General features: G+C 45.0%; 1 protein-coding gene across 2 annotated transcripts in view; it reads left to right on the plus strand.

Moving 5' to 3' along the window:
• Window positions 1–18,110, plus strand: part of Ptprn2 (protein tyrosine phosphatase, receptor type, N polypeptide 2) — a 792,473-nt gene that overhangs the window by 2,142 nt on the left and 772,221 nt on the right. The gene's annotated exons all lie outside the window — the stretch shown is intronic.

Consider the following 18,110-nt stretch of genomic DNA (forward strand, 5'->3'; position numbering starts at 1 on the left):
TTGGGCTGACTGCATGGCTCTACCTGAGTGCTGCCACCCATTCTTAGGACACTAGAGACTACATAGGGCCAATAACTTTGTGAAAGGTAGCTGCTGCTATGCTCTTGTCTTGTAATAGCTCGACTCAAATAATTGTACATAATCGAAGAAACAAAGGGAGGAATATCTGACAAAGCTGAGGCATCTGTTGTTACTCTCTCTCTCTCTCTTCTCTTTCGGTGCTGGGGCTTGAACCCATGGCTTTGAGCCTGCTAAGCAAGCCTTGTACCACTGAGCTACATCTATTTTTTTTTTTCATTTAGCTATTAATACTTACTCTCGGGTTGAGGCCTGCAGAGCAGATGGTTGAGGGAGAGCCACAGGTCGTTTGTGTGTTTGCTTTTCCTCCTCCATTGCATTAGACACCCTTGTGGATTAGAACCAGGGCTGGATGTTATCAGAACTGATTCTTCCAACATGGAGCACCCTGAGTGAGCACATGGAGCACCCTGAGTGAGCACATGGAGCACCCTGAGTGAGCAGAGCTCACGTCCCATTTAAATGGTGGCAACGCTATCAGTGAGGCCAGGAATGGTATACCTGGGGCTGCCTCAGCACTTTGAGCCATTTGAAGAGGCTAGATATAGCTTCCAGCTTGCCTGGCTTCAGCCTATTCTCTGTGGCCCTTTGCACCCCGGACTGTACAGCCTCTCCCACTTCTGCTATATCTCTTGCAGGAAAGGATCCCTGATGGCCTTTAATGATCTATGAGACTAGGCATAGCTTAATTGGAGGGGACACTCTCATGATAGCCCACTGACTGTCTCTTCATATTCTCCCATTTTGGGGTGTCCTTGCTCCCCCAGTCTCCCATCCTCTGCCTCTCTCTGGAATTTCAGGATCCCAGGCTGTCCATATCCTCAGGACTTCTTCCTGAGGTCTGACTTGAACATAAACTACCATTCTATAATTTCTTGGAGGCCTGTTTGTAAAGTTGCTCGGGTATCCCTCACATCAAAGGGGTAGATGGATAAAGAATCCTGCCAAACCATAGCTGAAGTAACAGGCCCGAATCTGCCAAAGCCGGAGCCCACCTTTTACACAGAATGTTAATTCTGACCCTTTGTTCCTGCCTCCCCACTTGCCCACGCGTACTTTCATTCACCAGTGAGCCCACGCAGAGCTAAGATACAGAACTGGCAGAGGCAGGAGTCGGCTGGCTTTGTGAACTGCATGGCGTGATTGTTTATTTTTAAGTCAAAGGATTCTTCCTCCCACAAAAGCACAGATCCATGTTTGCCTCACGAGGCCTGGAGATTTTCATTCTGTTAGGTTCTACAGAAAAGAGCAGCCCACCCCTACCCTGGAGCTGAAGCCTGGTGTCTGTGAGCTGGCTCTGCTGGTGACTGTGTGTCTGCATCAGCCTCAGGTGCTATGATCTAGGCAGGTCTGGGCTATGTGGAGAACTCTGGTCTTCCAGTAGAAAAAGGTGCTAGACAATGGGCTCCTGCACAGAACCAGATACCCTAGCATGGAGCTGTGAGGTGACTGCTGTCCAGAGATGACAGCTCTGTGTGTCAGCCTCTGAGAGATAGGCAGGAAGTGAAAAGAACTTCTAAATGGCTTCTTTTTGCTGAGCCCTGCTGTGCATTTCAAAGCCTGCAGCTATTTTCTCAAAACAGACTTGCTTGACCTGCTTACCAACTGGAGGTCTGTCTCCTTGTCACCCCTCCCCGGGAAGAGGAGACTACTTCATCTGTATCTGCTTCCTCCTGGGTGGCCTTGGGCTCATCCTGCACACACTCCTGAGATACATTATGTATTTCCATCTATGTTGTTTTTATTTTGGGCTTCCATCCCCTGGGAGGAACAAGGTTGTAGCTTGAAGTCAGGTGGAGGGTAGGTGGTAGTGTTCAGTTCAAGGTCTGATGCTCTAATCAACTCTGGGGTTCCTATATATTCATGTGGCAATTTCTTTGTTTAATGAATGTGGGGTAAGAAAGAGGAGAGTAGGAAGGACTGGGTCACTTGACTGTCCCTCTTCATATTCTTATTAAGAAGAAGTGTTGCTGGGCATGGTGGCAAATGCCTTTCATCCCAGCACTTTGGAGGCAAAGGTACAATGATCTCTGGAGTTCAAGGCTAGCTTGGTCTACATAGTGAGTTCAAGAATAGCCAGTGCTACGTTGAGATATCTTGTCCCTAAACAAACAAAAATGAAAGGGAGAAGTAAAAAAGTAAAAGACGAGTCGTTAGTACTGCTCCTTGAAGCAGCCACCTAGAATCACGAATCCTCAGTGCGCTGGCTAGCTTTTATGCCAACTTGACATAAGCTAGAGTCATTTGGCAAAAGTGAACCTAAGTTGAAAAAATACCCCACCAGACTGTGGAACATTTTTTTGATTGATAGTTGACGTGGTAGGGTCCAGCTCATTGTAGGCTGTGCTACCATAAACTGGTGGTCTTTGGTGCTATATTAAGCGGGCTGAGGAAGCCATAAGGAGCAGCCAGTAGGCAGTGCTTCTCCATGGTTTCTGCTTTACTTCCTGCCTCTAGGTTCCTGCCCTGCTGAGTTGCTCCATGACTTGCTTCAGAGATGTAGCATGACCTGGGATTTGTAAGGGGAAATAAACTCTTTAGTCCTCAATTTGTTTTGTTTTGTTTTTTTTATCATGGTGCTTAATCACAAAAGTAAAAGATTTTTAACAAACAAACAAACAAACAAACAAACAAACAAACCATAAATGTGTCCTAAGCTAAATTAACCCTGGCTTTGGCAGGCAGATATTTAAGGGTTGCCTGAGTGCAAGCAAATCTCAGTAGCATAGGAGTGTTTTATGTGTGTAAGGCACAAGAAAACTGCAAGAAGAGGGTAGAGATTTCACCCCGTCACAACGGCTGATAAACCTGAGCTAGCCAGAAGGTTGTCTTATCTCTTCTGACAAGATGTTCTGTCTCCCACAGAAAGCAAACAGCTCACTGTGTGGATAACTCTAGCTTCACTCAAAAAGCACCTGGCAGCTGTTTCCACATTGCTCTAAATTGACCTTGGTAAATGTAGACCCAGCTGGACTTACTGTTTCTGATCATGGTTGATGGAAGGCCCCAAACAGCTGTCTTCTCTGCTGCCTGGAAACAGTGCAGAAAGTTCATCCAAGGAAGGTCTTTTCTTTTAATGCATGCTACATCTAACAGCCCTGCCACCTGCTTTTTAAATATCTAGGGCAGGAAGTAAAGTGAATGGGGCTCTCCTGGGAGCAACTCCCCATTGCTGGAGTTAAGAACCTTTCCTGAGATAGCCATATCCAAACCTATACCTGGCCAATGGCGACGTGCATTTCCGGAAGTGAACTTTGATCTGGGACCTTTATCTCTGTAGCTCTGGGCTTTTGTTAGGAAGGCCAGGGTAGGTAGCAGTGTTCCCTACAAAGCAAATTGGCTAATCAGTACACCACTACTTAGTCTCTGAGGCATAGACATTTGCCTCCCCTAGGCACACTGCTTGATTTGGGGAGCAAAGGCTATTTCCTGCCAGCTCTAGGGAATAACTTGTGGTTCTGTGAGAGAGGATCATGCTAGGGGAGAATATACTCAAGAGTTATAAAACATGTTGTTGAGCTTTACCTTCAAAATTCAGTTCTAAGATTACCAGGGGCAGGAGAAATGGCTCAGTAGTGGGTTTTGACTACTTGTCATGTACAGGACACAAGTTTGGTTCTCAGCACTACATTGGGTGCCTCATAACTGCCTGTAACTCAGGATCCAGAGGCTCTGATGCCTCTGGTCTCCTCAGAACCTTTACTCATGCTTCCATACTTACATACAGACACACAACTAAAAAAAAAAATCTGGTTTTGATAGAGAGAAATTATCATACGTGAGGGTGAGAATGACTCAGTGGGAACTTGCCACACAGTCATGAGTTGAACTCAGATCCTCACAATTCATGTAAATGCTACATGGTTATAGTGGCGCACCTATGATCCCAGTACTTAGAAGGCAGAGATTAGGGGTCCCAGGACATGCTGGCTATCTAGACTACTGAACCTGCAATCTTCCCAGCGTGAGATACTGTCTCAATATTTAAGGTGGAGAGTGATCAGTAAGATACACAACATTAACTTCTGACATTCATAAAATAGCACACAAATGTGCATGCACATCTCCTACATGCATTGTATGCATGAGGACATGCCCATGTGCACATACAGAGACATTAAATACACATATGAAGAAAAAAATGTGCCATGTGGGGCTGTTAGCTTTCTTTAGGTCCACAGTTCCATATATGTACTCAGGGGCTGCTACAATGTGACCAGCTGTTTCAAGGTCCTGTCACCAGGACATTCCTGCCATAATGAACCCTTGAACTGAGAGCCAACATAAGTCCTTCCTTCCTTAAGTTGCTTTTGTCAGGATATTTTATCATGGTGACAGATTAAGTCACTAATGCACAGGTGGTAAAGGAATGTAACACAGGCGATGAAGAAATGTAACACAGGTGGTGAAGGAATGTAACACAGGTGATGAAGAAATGTAACACAGGTGATGAAGAAATATAACACAGGTGATGAAGAAATGTAACAGGTGATGAAGGAATGTAACATAGGTGATGAAAGAATATAACACAGATGGTAAAGGAAAGTATGGGGGGACAAAGGTGGACCTGTAATGTCACTCACTTGGCCCTCTTTCCTTTCCTAGTGGATATCTCCAGAGTTGGGGAGAGTGCCTGTTATATGACATGTGTCCCCAGAACTCTGTCTTCCACAAGAATATGTAGTTCCAATTGAATAAAGCAGGCTGCAGCTTTTTCCCCACGGCCCTTGAAGTGGGACAGGCTCATCTATCACCCATCTGTGGGGTGTTTAGAATATGTGGGCCACTGGTGGAGCTGGTCCAGGGCATTGTCAAAATGCTCTTTGGTTTGGTGTGAATTTTACATTGGTTTTTATATTATTTAATAGGTTCAAATACTTTTCTTGCTTTCAGAAGTTTTGATATTGAAAACAGGTGGCTTGCTTTTGAAATGTTCAACCTTCCCATAGTGGCAGGGATAAAAAGGAAACTTACGAAGGGAGGTATCTATAAAGCTGGTTTTCCAAATACTTGCTGTGTTTCCATCAGATGGCACACAAACTCCAAGGGCACCTATGCATTCATTCTCAATTTTGTAGAGGACAGTGGACCACTAAAAGGACTACCTTGAGCCTGCTTGTCACCATGCATCAGGCTCAACCCACTTATTCTTACATTTTCCCTATCATACTTGTTATCCTGAAGTGCACAGAGAAGGCAGGCATAACAACTCCATCCACACAGAATGCACAGGAGTTTTGACCTCCAAGCCCTGGATGATCTTCTGGTTTCTGAGCAGAGTCCTCCCAGGGAGCTCTAGGGTATGTCTGGAAATTGTTGGAAGGACTCTAGAAGAGAGGCAAAATAATTTTCCACAGGGAAAGTGCACTTCCTGGGCAGTGCAGGCCAGTAATGGCTTAGTAGCCAAGCACATCAGCTTGTGTGTGACGGAGCACTTGCTTGTGCTGGTCGTGGCCTGCTGCTAATGCTGGTAGGGGCTGTGGGTGCTCTGGCAGTATGGTAATGCAGCCCATGGCAGCAGCGAGGCTGAGGTATGACTGGAGGCCAGCTCAGCTGCCTGTATATTCTTTGAGTTAGTTGGAGCTTCTCATGGACAACACGGTATAAAGTTGGGGAGCTGTAGTCTGAGTGACAATCAGAGGGCTTCCTACCTCAAGTCTACTTCTACCAAGAGCCTTGGAAGTTTTCTTGTTTGCTGGAAGCTACCTGTAGTAGAGCTAATTTAGCCCTGTGCCACCAGCACTGTAGAATCCTAATCAAAGATGGGGTTGAAAGTCACTGTGAGACACAGAGCCCCAGGAAAGTTGGGAAGCCTCCCTGTCTCTTTATACCTGGATTCTCATATCTGCCTCCTTTTCAAACCTCAGCTGCCTCAATCTGCATCATTATCCCTACTTACTTAATATGATGTTGTCAAACCTACATCATGGCATTGGCTCCTCACTTCAGGTTTCCCATGCCTGTACCCACACATCTGCATCCTTATTCCAGCCTCTTTGCACCTGTGTCTACCATCCCCCAGCCTCTTCATGCTTCATTTCCACTACAGCCACTTCACTCTAATCTCCTAACCCTGTACCTGCACCTGCATATATATATTTGCAACATATATTCTCTGTATCATGCTCACACCTGTTTTATTATGGTTTCTGGTACTTGGGTCTGTGAAATACGCAATGTTAACTTGGATAATTGGGCTACAGACACTGTACTGTTTAACTGAAATGAAAACTATGTTCTAGCTGGGCATGGAGGGACACTTCTTTAATACCAGCACTCAGAAGGCAGAGGCAGGTGGGTCTCTGTGAGTTCAAGGCCAGCCTGGTCTACATAGTGAGTTCTGGGATAGCCAGAGCTACATACATACCCTGTCTTACAAACAAACAAACAAACAAACAAACAAACACACACATAAACAAATAAATAAATGTATAGTCCAACAATAAGACTGCAGGTAGCATTTGCAAGCATGGTGTGGCATGTAGGATGAGTAATGGGCACAAATTGATAAGAGGTAATGCACAGCACAGGATGGACCCTTGAGTGATTGTCTTACTTCTCAGCCTAGAGATCTCAACATACTGTGCTTGTATTAGAGGCCAAGAAAGATGGGAAGGCCTTACTTTATTCTCAAATGCATGAACCAAATGCCCGATTCTTCATGCTCTAGGAGGGCTTCCTGAAATTAGGATTTTGAAACTGCAGTTCCAAGCAAGTGTGAACAGTTACTTCTGGAAGCTCTGTTTTTCCAGCCTGTGTTGGAAGTTGGTGGGTAGATGCAATGGAATGTTGTCCTTGGAGATTCGAGACTTCAGATGAATTAACTGTTGGGATTTTTGCAAAGACATTATCGTTACATCTTAACTAATTGTGGTAATTTATATTTTAAAGCAGTATATATTTTAAAAATAGTTGTCCCCAGCTAGCATGCTAGCTAGACGTGACTGATTTGCCAGATGAGGACAATGAGAGGTGATAGTCTCTCTTGGCATATATTCCACATCATCAACAGCTTGAAGCTCTTTAATATAAGAAATATGGCTTCCTTGATGGTTATGCAAATTTCTCACAATCTTGAGTTAAAAATACAGCAGATGAGGATATAAGAGTATACTGTCTTTATTTTTAATGTGCATGCATGTTTTGCCTGCATGCATATCTGAGCCCTACACAAGTGCCCACAGAAGCCTGAAGAGTCTCTGGAACTGGAATTGCAGATGGTTGTAATACAACATGGGCTGAAGGTGGGGTGGGGGTGGGGGAGCGTTAAAGTCAAACCTAGGTCCTCTGGAAGAGCAGCAAGTACTCTTAACAATTGAGCCATCTCTCTAGTCTCAAGTATACCATCTTTGCAGATAAAATATTTTCTTTAAAATATTTTATCAGCAAACATTTGATAAATTCAAATTTTGAAATAATTTTAGAAGTATATCTGACATGTCTAGATTGTAGTGGTTTTGCGTGCTCTAAGGATGGCCTCTCAAATGGTTGACAGAGCTCTATTATGTAACCCAGCCTGGCTGTGCTTGCTATGGGTCACCAGTGGAGGCAAGAGTTCTTGCTGACCATTCCTCAGATGTATAATGGCGTGGAGAAGGAGACAGCCCAGTGGAGATCTACTGGAGTGTCAGATTTCTGAGCACAGCTCTAGATTGATCTCTGCTCCTGCTTCTTGCTTCTTTCCTTCTACAGCCAGCCTTTCTCTTAAAGCAATAAAGATGAAGATCAGCATCCTCCTCCCTGTCTTGACACACAGGAATCCTCAGGGTTATGGAGACAGGGTACTTCATGGATGGGAGTAGTGGAATCAGGACAAGCTGTGCCTATCCACCTCTTCCTGTCTTCCCTTCTAGTTGAGAAGGTCTGTGGCTCTGTTGCAACTAGCCAGCTTGAGCTGTATATGGTCAATGGTCATGTCTTTGCAGCACAGAGACATAGATGAGGGTATGGGTTGATGTGCCAGTGACATACTGGGGTTGGTAGTGGATCAGTGATGTGGGGGCCGGGTAGATTAAGGCCTAACTCATCAAAAGTAAGCTCTTATTTTCTAAGTTGTGGCCTGGAATATGTTAAACAAACAAACAAACAATATTCTGTGTGTGTGTGTAGGTATGTATCTGTCTGTCTGTTTGCCTGTCCACCAACATGTACATGTACACACACAGGTATTCATAGAAGCTAATATCAACCTTGGTTGCAGTTTCTCAGATGTTGTTACTGTTACTGTGGTTTTTTAGACAAGGTCTGTCTTTGGGATCTGATGTTCACCTTTTGGTGAACTTAGGCTTTGCTGGTTACTGAGCCCCAGGAATCTACTTGGTTTTGCCTCCCTAGCACTAGGATTACAGAAAGCACCATGATGCCTGGGTTTTCGCATGGCTACTAGGGGTTGAACTCAGGCTTCACGTTACCGACTGAGATATTTCTCCAGCCATGGACCAGGTCATTTTTAAGTAGGAAAAAAAAAAGCATGTTTCTTAATAAAGGGTGGATTTTTAGTGTAGTCTGGCAAGAATCATGTTCTCCATGTTCTCATAGTTTTCCATATTTTTTTAATATCTCAAGCAATTGCCTGTCCGTAATGTGTAAAAAAGCCAAACTGACTCTCTCTAGTCATTGGTGACTGGTGATAGCACACAAACCAGATGACTATAAGTGCATGAATTACATCACTGGAAACCCTTGTATACAGCTCATCTGACATGCACACGGCTGAGGGCCATGCCAGGAGATCTGCTCACTACAAACGTTGGAGTGGTGAGGGACAAGGCAAGACCAGAAGCTTGCGTGAAGCCAGGCTTGCCGTTTCTGATTAGTGACTCTGGGAGGTAGGATGTAGATCTTGAAGTATGCCTTGATTTGTTGTTATCCTGGGAAAGTAGATATTTATATGGCTATTATGCCTGTTCTTATTCTTCGTAGGTTTTTGAGGGAGTAGTTTAGATGAGAACCTCTTTTAGGGTATGAGCAAATGACGTAATCGACAATCTCAGTCAGCATTAAATGGTGAAGAGAGGTATGTGGGCTCCAAACCCGCAGTGCTAAATAGTGCATAGCAATTGCTCAGTGACTAAATGCTGATTGTAGGAGCTCTGGAAGACATCATATACGTTGCGTCTGAAGTCAAGTATCATGGGGGGAAGAATATTCCAGATTGTTCTAAGTAACCTTATATAAAATGACCCATTAACTCCAGACAATCCTAAAACTTCCCCTTGAACTGCACAGGCACACTGCTGTCATATTTCATGTGCTAGACTTCTTTCAGAATACTAAAAAGTGCTGCTTTCCCAGGCAAAAATAAATGAATAAGTGAGGGAAAGGCATACTTGTGGAAGGCATGGTGGGTCACTTCAATCTGTAACCTGGAAGGCAGGAAGAGCTGCAAGCAATCACTTCTTCTGAATAAGCTGGTACTTCTCACTTGAGAGGGCCAAGCACTGAGCAGTTATGGGGAGCAGAAAGGCCCCTCAGTGCCCCACATTGTGTGGGATGGACCCGTGAGAACTGACCCAGGAAGAAGTGACCTGGCAGAGCTATGGGTAAGGGTCTGTAAAGCAGAATGAGCACTTAGGGGATGCTGTTTGTGATGTGGGCTCTCAGTGTCCTCTGAGATAAGACATTGCATCTTGGAGAGAAATTCATTAGAACGCAGGGTGCTGTAGAGGGAGGTGTAGAATTCCACCTGGCAGCAAAGCTCATTAAGCTGAGGGGGTAGACAGTACAGTAGCTTCAGGAGGTCACCGAACTGACCAGACCCTCTAGACCTCTTCCTCTGTGAGCATATGTATGGATGCCCAATAGGGTCTACACTTGAGGAAGCATTAGGCAGGAAAGGAGATTAAACCCCCTTGTTGCTGGTTGTGACAGAGCCAGAAAGTATGTGCCACTAAGTCCTCTCCTCTTTGTTTGTATCACCAGCCTGTGATTTTCTTGCCTGGAGCTGAGTTAAGCTGACCCTCGACCTCTTACATCTTGTCACAAGCTGAAGAGAACCATGAGTTTGAATGAATGTGGGTTGTCCCTCTTTGTGAGAATAGCACACTGCAGCCTCCTAACAGAGCTTCAGCTTTTGCTACCGTATCAGAGCTGGCTGGTGATAAACTATGTCAGAAGCATGGCCATGGCTGTCATTTTCCACAAAGTCAGAATTTATTGAATCAAAATAAACTCGCAAATTTCTTGTTTTATTGGCTGTAATTTGCCAAGTATTTCCAGTTTCCCATAATAGCTGGCTCTTGGCAAGCATGGGCTCTTTTATTCCAGTCTTTTTTTTTTTAATTGTGTTTTATTTTCAATTATGTTTTATGTGTGTTTGTGTGCCTGCATGTGCACATGTGAATGCACGTACCCATGGAGACCAGAAGTGGGAGTTAGGTCCCCTGCAACTAGAGTGACAGGTAGTTATGGCTTGGTTGATGGGGACTAAACTCAGGTCCTCTGCAAGAGTAAGCAGTATGTGCTCTTAACCATGGAGAAACCATCTCTTCGAGTCCTATTTTAAAAGTTTATTTTAATTTTAATCTGCTGTGTATGTTTGTTTCTGTGTGGGAATGTGTGCTTGTGAGTGTGCTTCTTCTATTCCAGTCTTAACTCTCAGACCATACATTATACATTGCACAATGAATTTGGGGGGGGGGGGAGAGGAAGGGAGAAGGAGGAGGGGAGGGAGGGAGAGTGGAAGGGGGTGTTCTGTTTCCAGGAGTTTTACCCTTCTTTGGTCTGATATGTCCAGTAAAATGTTGAACATCTTTTTTTTTTCCTGATGGTTTAAAGATATCCATGAGATCTCAGGGTCCCAGTCTACTCTGATGAGTTTATATGGTATTACCCTGTGAGCAGTGCTGGAAAGGCAGATGTGTACACAGTGAGGTGCATATCCACCCTGTGCCTGTGTTTGCACTCTAAATGAGCCAAAGCTGCTTATAAATAGAATCACTTATTCAAGGCAAGGTGAAGCCTGAAAACCATGGCCTTAACACCATGTAGAGGAGCTTAGGACAAGGCACAGGCTGGCCTCATAGCTGAGTGTACTTGTGGGGAGATAGCAAGGTCTATTCTTAGTAACTATGGAGAATACACAGGCTTCAAATGCTGGGGAAGGGTCTTTAGGCCATTGTCCTCAAAGTGTGAGTAGTGCTTGTATCAAGGGGTTGTAGCTTTTATTTTTTGATACTTTGTGGGCTTACTGAAGGGCATAAGGTCAACTGGAGATCCTTTAAAGGGCCAGGTACATAAAATAAATCAAACCATACCAGGTCAAGAATGAGGTTTGTGAAATGACTTGGTATAGAACTGGCCAAACAGGGACTCTGACGTCCACATGACACTGGGTTGATAGTCAGTGGGTCTCCAAAGAGAGACTCTTAAATGTGTGTGAGAGGCTCTGTTGGTTCCTCTGGGGTTGGAGTTGATGTTTGTATATATTTCTGTCTGTCTGTCCCTTTCTCTCTCTCCCCTCTCAACCCACGTATGCATGTGTATGAGTGCTTATTGAGGTCATGTTTGAAATAGATGTCTTTCTCAATCATTTCTCCACCTTAGTTTCTGAGACAGCATCTCTCACTGAACCTGGAACTCACTGGTTTGGCTAGACTGGCTGGCTCGAAAGCCCCAGGAACCCCCTGTGTCTGCCTCCCTGGTGCTGAGGTCATAGGTGTGTGCCACCATGTCCAGCTTTTTATGTGGGTGCTGGAAACATTAACTTAGGTCCACGTGCTTGTACAAAAGTACTTTGCCATCTCCTGAACCCTAATATTTATTTATTTTTTATTTTTTTGGTTTTTTTTTTTTTGAGACACGATTTTCTCTGTATAGCCCTGGCTGTCCTGGAATTCACTTTGTAGACCAGGCTGGCCTCGAACTCAGGAATCTGCCTGCCTCTGCCTCCCAAGTGCTGGGATTAAAGGCATGCGCCACCACAGCCTGGCTAATATTTACTTTTTAAATGATTATAAAGAGTGGTGATTTCCGTAAGTGCTCTCATGCTGTAACTGATCAACTGTGTCTAGAAACTGCGATGGCCTTTGTCGGCTCCCAACATGGGTATTTCTGGATTCCAAGGCAGGATCTCTTTTTACCCACTTGAAGTTTGGCTTGGTCCAAAATGGTAAGAGTAGCATGGGGGTGTTGACTGTCAACTACACGGACCACTCTGAGCATCATGCCTGAGGCCGATGGTCCCTTGAGTGCTTCTGAAAGAGTCACACTGTGCAGAGATATGTTTCTGCGCCAACTCTCGGGAAGTGCCTCTGCTGTCCATCACACTAACATCTGTTTAAATTTGGATTGTGATTCTAAGAATGTCTTAACCACCCTTTGGCTCAGAAAATGTCAGAGAATGAGACTTATTTACTTGGTCTGGGATACAGCATAAACCATTCAGAAAATATAAACGTACATTCTCAAGTCTCATGGCTGTGCTAGGAGCATTAGTGGTCTGCAGTGTACACTTGTCTTTATTTAGAAACTGGCTTCTCTGGATCAGTGTAGTCACTTACTGCTGGAGGACAAAACGTGAAGCAGTTTTAACGCTGAGGTTCCCCTGACAGAGCTCTATGACTGGTAGTGGACTTTGCGGTTTGGCGACCCTTTCCATAGGCAGCACCAGAGGCTCTGGCTGGGTGTTAAAATTTACAGTATGTTAGTGAAGAGCTGCAAATCAAAGACACAGCAGGAGGAGGCAGTGGAGCATGGGCATGTGGGGTCATCCTTCCCTGGAGGTTACCAGTTCTGGGATGTATGGGCAGGGTTTGTGCTGTGCCTCAGGCCCGAGTGGGGAAGGTACAGGGCGGGCACAGGGTGCGTGTCGTGGAGATAGAAGCTGGTACTGGTAGCTCCATTTCCATAAGGATCGGGGCCAAAGGCCTGCAGGGATCCATCAGCAGCAGACAGCGTCATGAATATGCTATGCCGATGATACAGAGCGGCACACTCGTCTTTCCACAGTGTCAGAATCTGTCAGCTCAGGAGGGTTGCAAGCTTCATCAGTGTCATTAAACCAAGAACTCTGGAGTCCCTTGGGACAATTACACACCTTAGCTCCTTCGATCTCAGTCATCGGTGTCTGTAACATTCAAGTCACACTTCAGTTACATCCAGGTTACAGAAGGTTGGAAGAGGATGAAGAGTTCACAAAAGTTAAAAGCAAGCAAACACGCTAGCAAAGCAAACAAGCTAGCAAGCAAGCAAACTAGCAAGCAAGCTCGCTATCAGGCAAGCAAACAAACTAGCAAACAAACTAGCAAGCAAGCTCGCTATCAGGCAAGCAAACAAACTAGCAAACAAACTAGCAAGCAAGCAAACTATCTATCTATCTATCTATCTATCTATCTATCTATCTATCTATCTATCTATCTATCATCTATCTATCAATCAAGCAAGCAAGCTATCAAGCAAACAAGTAAGCAACCAAGAAAACTAGCTACAAAGCCTATGCAAGTGGCCAGGTATTGATCTACAAACTAATCATGGTGATGTTGAGGCAGAAATTTGGGTGACATTGAAGTGGCAATATTGACAGCAGACAGGATTGTGCCGCATTGAGTCCAAGGATGGCTGTAGTGTGTTGTCTGAAATTTCCTGAGCAGAATCTGTGACTGGAGTAGTCCACGGGAGAGTGGTGGTTGATTGTTGCACCCTGAAGTGCCCCTCCTTACATGTGTGTCTGTGTCCATGGTCTGGTCTAAAATCTGCCCTCCTCTAGTGGTTGTTTACTTCTACAGACGACTCAACTCAGAGATGTGCTGGCTTCCTGTCTCACTCCCTTTAGCTATGCTGTGTACAGGGATGTAAGAGTGGACATCAGGAGGATATTTGCATCCATAGTGATTTCATTTAGTGCCATGGTTGCTCCTATCCACACCAGCACCAGGAATCTGCTGAGAGGAAATCAGAGCTTTGACACATTCCTTTCTTCTCACCACGAAATAACAGTACCACTATCCCATGAACCAGATAATCAGCCCCATAGAAAAGCATGTTTTCAGTAAATGAACCAAATATCAGCATGGATTTGGGGCATTCGGGCACTGTGTGACAGACATGATGGGCAGACCCTTCTCCTAAAATCTCCCCTCCCGAGTCCTTTCCTGCTTTTAGAAGATCACCAGAGCCTTTCTATTCCAGTGCTCTTGCTCCCTCAGTGCCTGCTTTGGTGGCCATAGTTAACTCACTCCGTGCCAGAGGAATTTATGTGTCATGTGCACTGATCTTGATTTGGGAAGTTCTCATGTGGCTGTGTGGAAAAGCCCAGGGAATGACTGTGGTGTGAGAAGCTGACATTTTCACCACGAGGGCAATCACTTTGCTTTTTGAGAATTCTGGACAAGGAATGGAGCTGCACCTCTGAGGCTGACTCTTCTGCGACCCGTGAGAGATGCTTTTCATTTGGTGCTCTGACAGTGAAGTAGAACACACCACAAACAGCATCCCAAACAATCCACTGAAGCCACAGGGAGTTGGTGAGAAATCAACCCTTCCACAGTGGAGGGGCAGGCCGAGTGTGAGCACTGCCTGCTCTGTGGGGGCTGGCTGTGGTCCCTGATCCCTGATGCTGGTGTCTGTGGAACTCACATTACAAACTGGTTCTCAGCCTCTGTGGATTGCTTCACATCACTATGAGAAAATGTTGAAGATGAGAAACTTACAAAAGAGAAGGTTAGAAGAAAAAATTCTGAGTGGATTGTGGGGGAAGACAAGAGGGTCTATAATCTGTGGATTGGGGGGCAGACAAGTGTGTCTATGATCTTGTGGATTGGGGGTGCAGACAATTATGTCTATGATCTTGTGGGTTAAGAAGGCAGACAAGAATGTCTATGATCTTACTTCATTCTGCATTTACTGGCTGCATATTTGGTAGATGGCCTCATAGACATGAAATAAGGGATTCCTAACTTATAGCCTAGACCCCACAGTAGTAGGTGAAACTGGAGTGCCCTCTCTATGGGTATCACCTGGGTCTGGAATCTCTGTGTCAACTTCTCTAGATTCCTGTTTTTCCCCTGCAGGGCTCTGGTTCTGCAATGCTCTAATACCTGGCTGAGCAGCTGGATATCCAGCACTGCAAAAAATTAATAATAACATAAAGATCACAGAGACATAGGAGGAAACACTTGGAATATACTGCAGTTTGAGGGAGCAGAACCAGGATTAGAGGCTAACGGAGCGTGCTGCTAATGGATGTAGGTGAGGAGGTCTTAGAAAGAATCCACCCAAGACTGTCACATTCCTTATCATAAATTGGACGAATGAGTCAGGAATGTATGGATGGCCCAGCCACACCCGAAGCTTGGCAGTCCAGGATGTTTTTCTAGAGAAAGCCTGTGAGCTGGCCTTGCCCAGTGGTAGAGCTCTTGTCTCAGCCTGTGTGAACTAGCCCCATCATTTGAACAGCTGTGTTCCTCCAGATGTCTCTAGAAAAGGGCTTGCACCAGAGCCTGGATTTTCCTGGCTGTCCACTCCATGAGACAAAATATGGGTGAAACACCAGCATTTCATGGAGAAAGCCCTGTCCCTCCCTGTACAGGTGCGCCTAGGGCTGTCTGCTCATTTTTCTCATTCTTCTTCCACACCAGGGTTGCGAAGTTGCAGGTTGGGTTGATGAGGGGTCATTCTCTACAGGGACAGAACACACTCTCTCTCTCTCTCTCTCTCTCTCTCTCTTTCTCTCTCTCTCTTTTTCTTCCCCTCCCCCCTCTCTCCCTCTCCCCCTCCCTCTCTCCCCCTTCCCCTCTGTCTCCCTCCCTCTCTCCCTCTCCCCCTTTTCTTTTTCCCTGTAAGTGTGCAAGCATGCACATTTGAGTAACATTGTTACTTTTCTACTGATGTGATAAATCACAAGTAAAGATAACTTATAAAAGAAAGCATTTAATTGGCTTATGGATTCAGAGGATTAGACTTTGTAATGGAAGGGTGAAGGCCCAGGTGAGAGCTCACACCTTTTTTTTTTTTTTTTTAACTTTACTGCTCTTTTTTTCTCCTTTGTTGGATATTTTCTTTATTTACATTTTTTTTGTATATGAGTACATTGTAGTTGTGAGCCTTCATGTGGTTTTTGGGAATTGGATCTAGGCCCTCTGCTCTCTCTGGTCTCTGCCCCGCTCCCTCAAGCCCAGACTTATTATTATAAATAAATACACTGTAGCTGTCTTCAGACACACCAGAAGAGGGCGTCAGATCTCATTACGGGTGGTTGTGAGCCACCATGTGGTTGCTGGGATTTGAACTCAGGACCTTTGGAAGAGCAGTCGGCACTCTCCTAAGCCATCTTATCAGCCCCCTTTATTTACATTTCAAATGTTATCCCCTTTCCAGGTCTCCCCTCCAGAAACCCCCTATCCTATTCCCCCTCCCCCTGCCTCTATGAGGGTGCTTCTCCCCCACCCCCCACTCCCACCTTCCAGCCCTGGCATTCCCCTACACTGGGGCATCTAACCCCCTCAGTCTCAAGGGCTGCTCCTCTCACTGATGTCCAACAACGCCATCCTCTGCCATCTATGCGGCCAGAGCCATGGGTCCCTCCATGTGTACTCTTTGGTTGGTGGTGTACTCCCTGGGAGCTCTGGGGGGGGGGGTGTCTGGTTGGTTGATATTGTTGCTCTTCCTATGGGGTTCCAAATTCCTTCAGGTCCTTCAGACCTCTTTCTAACTCCTCCATTGGGGACCCCATGCTCAGTCCAATGGTTGGCTGCAAGCATCCACCTCTGTATTTGTCAGGCTCTGGCAGAGGCTCTCAGTCGACAGCCATATTAGGTTCCCATCAGCAAGCACTTCTTGGCGTCCACAATACTGTCTGGGTTTGGTGACTGTATAAAGGATGGATCCCCAGGTGGGACACTCTCTGGATGGCCTTTCCTTCAGTCTCTGCTCCTCACTTTGTCTCCATATTTCCTCCTGTGAGTATTTTGTTCCCTCTTCTAAGAAGCATCCACACTTTGGTCTTCCTTCTTCTTGAGCTTCATATGGTCTGTGAATTGTATCTTGGGTATTCCGAACTTTTGGGCTAATATCCATTTATCAGTGAGTGCATACTGTGTGTGTTCTTTTGTGCTTGGGTTGCCTCACTCTTGATGATATTCTCAAGTTCCATCCATATTCATAAGAATTTCATGCAATCATTGTTTTTAATAGCTGAGTACTATTCCATTTTGTAAATGTGTCACATTCCTCTGTATCCATTCCTCTGTTGAGAGACATCTGGGTTGTTTCCCGCTTTTGGCTATTATAAATATGGCTGCTGTGAACATAGTGGAGCATGTTACATGTGGAAGCATCTTTTGGGTATATGCCCAGTGGTGGTATAGCTGGTTCCTCAGATAGTACTATGTCCAGTTTTCTGAGGAACCACTAGACTGATTTCCAGAGTGGTTGTACCAGCATGCAATCCCATAAGCAATGGAGGAGTGTTCCTTTCTCCACATCCTCTCCAGAATCTGTTGTCACCTGAGTTTTTGATCTTAACTATTCTGACTGGTGAAGGTAGAATCTCAGGGTTGTTTTGATTTGCATTTTCCTGATGACTAATGATGTTGAACATTTCTTTCGGTGCTACTCAGCCATTTGAGTTTCCTCAGTTGAGAATTCTCTGTTTAGCTCTGATCCCCATTTTTTACATAGGACTATATGGTTCTCTGGAGTCTAACTTCTTGAGTTCTTTGTATATATTGGATATTAGCCCCCTATCTGATTTAGGATTGGTAAAGATCTTTTCCCAAACTGTTGGTTGCTGTTTTGTCCTATTGACAGTGTCCTTTGCCTTACAGAAGCTTTGCAATTTTATGAGGTTCCCATTTGTCAATTCTTGATCTTAGAGCATAAGCCACTGGTGTCTGTTCAGAAAAATTTTCCCTGTGCCCATGTGTTCGAGGCGTTTCCCCACTTTCTCTTCTATTAGATTCAGTGTATTTGGTTTTATGTGGAGGTCCTTGATCCACTTGGACTTGAACTTGTACAGGGAGATAAGAATGGATCAATTTGTATTCTGCTACATGTTGACCACCAGTTGATCCAGCACCATTTATCAAAAATGCTGT

The sequence above is a fragment of the Mus musculus genome, chromosome 12, assembly GCF_000001635.26.
Source record: "Mus musculus strain C57BL/6J chromosome 12, GRCm38.p6 C57BL/6J".
Lineage (NCBI taxonomy): Eukaryota > Metazoa > Chordata > Mammalia > Rodentia > Muridae > Mus > Mus musculus.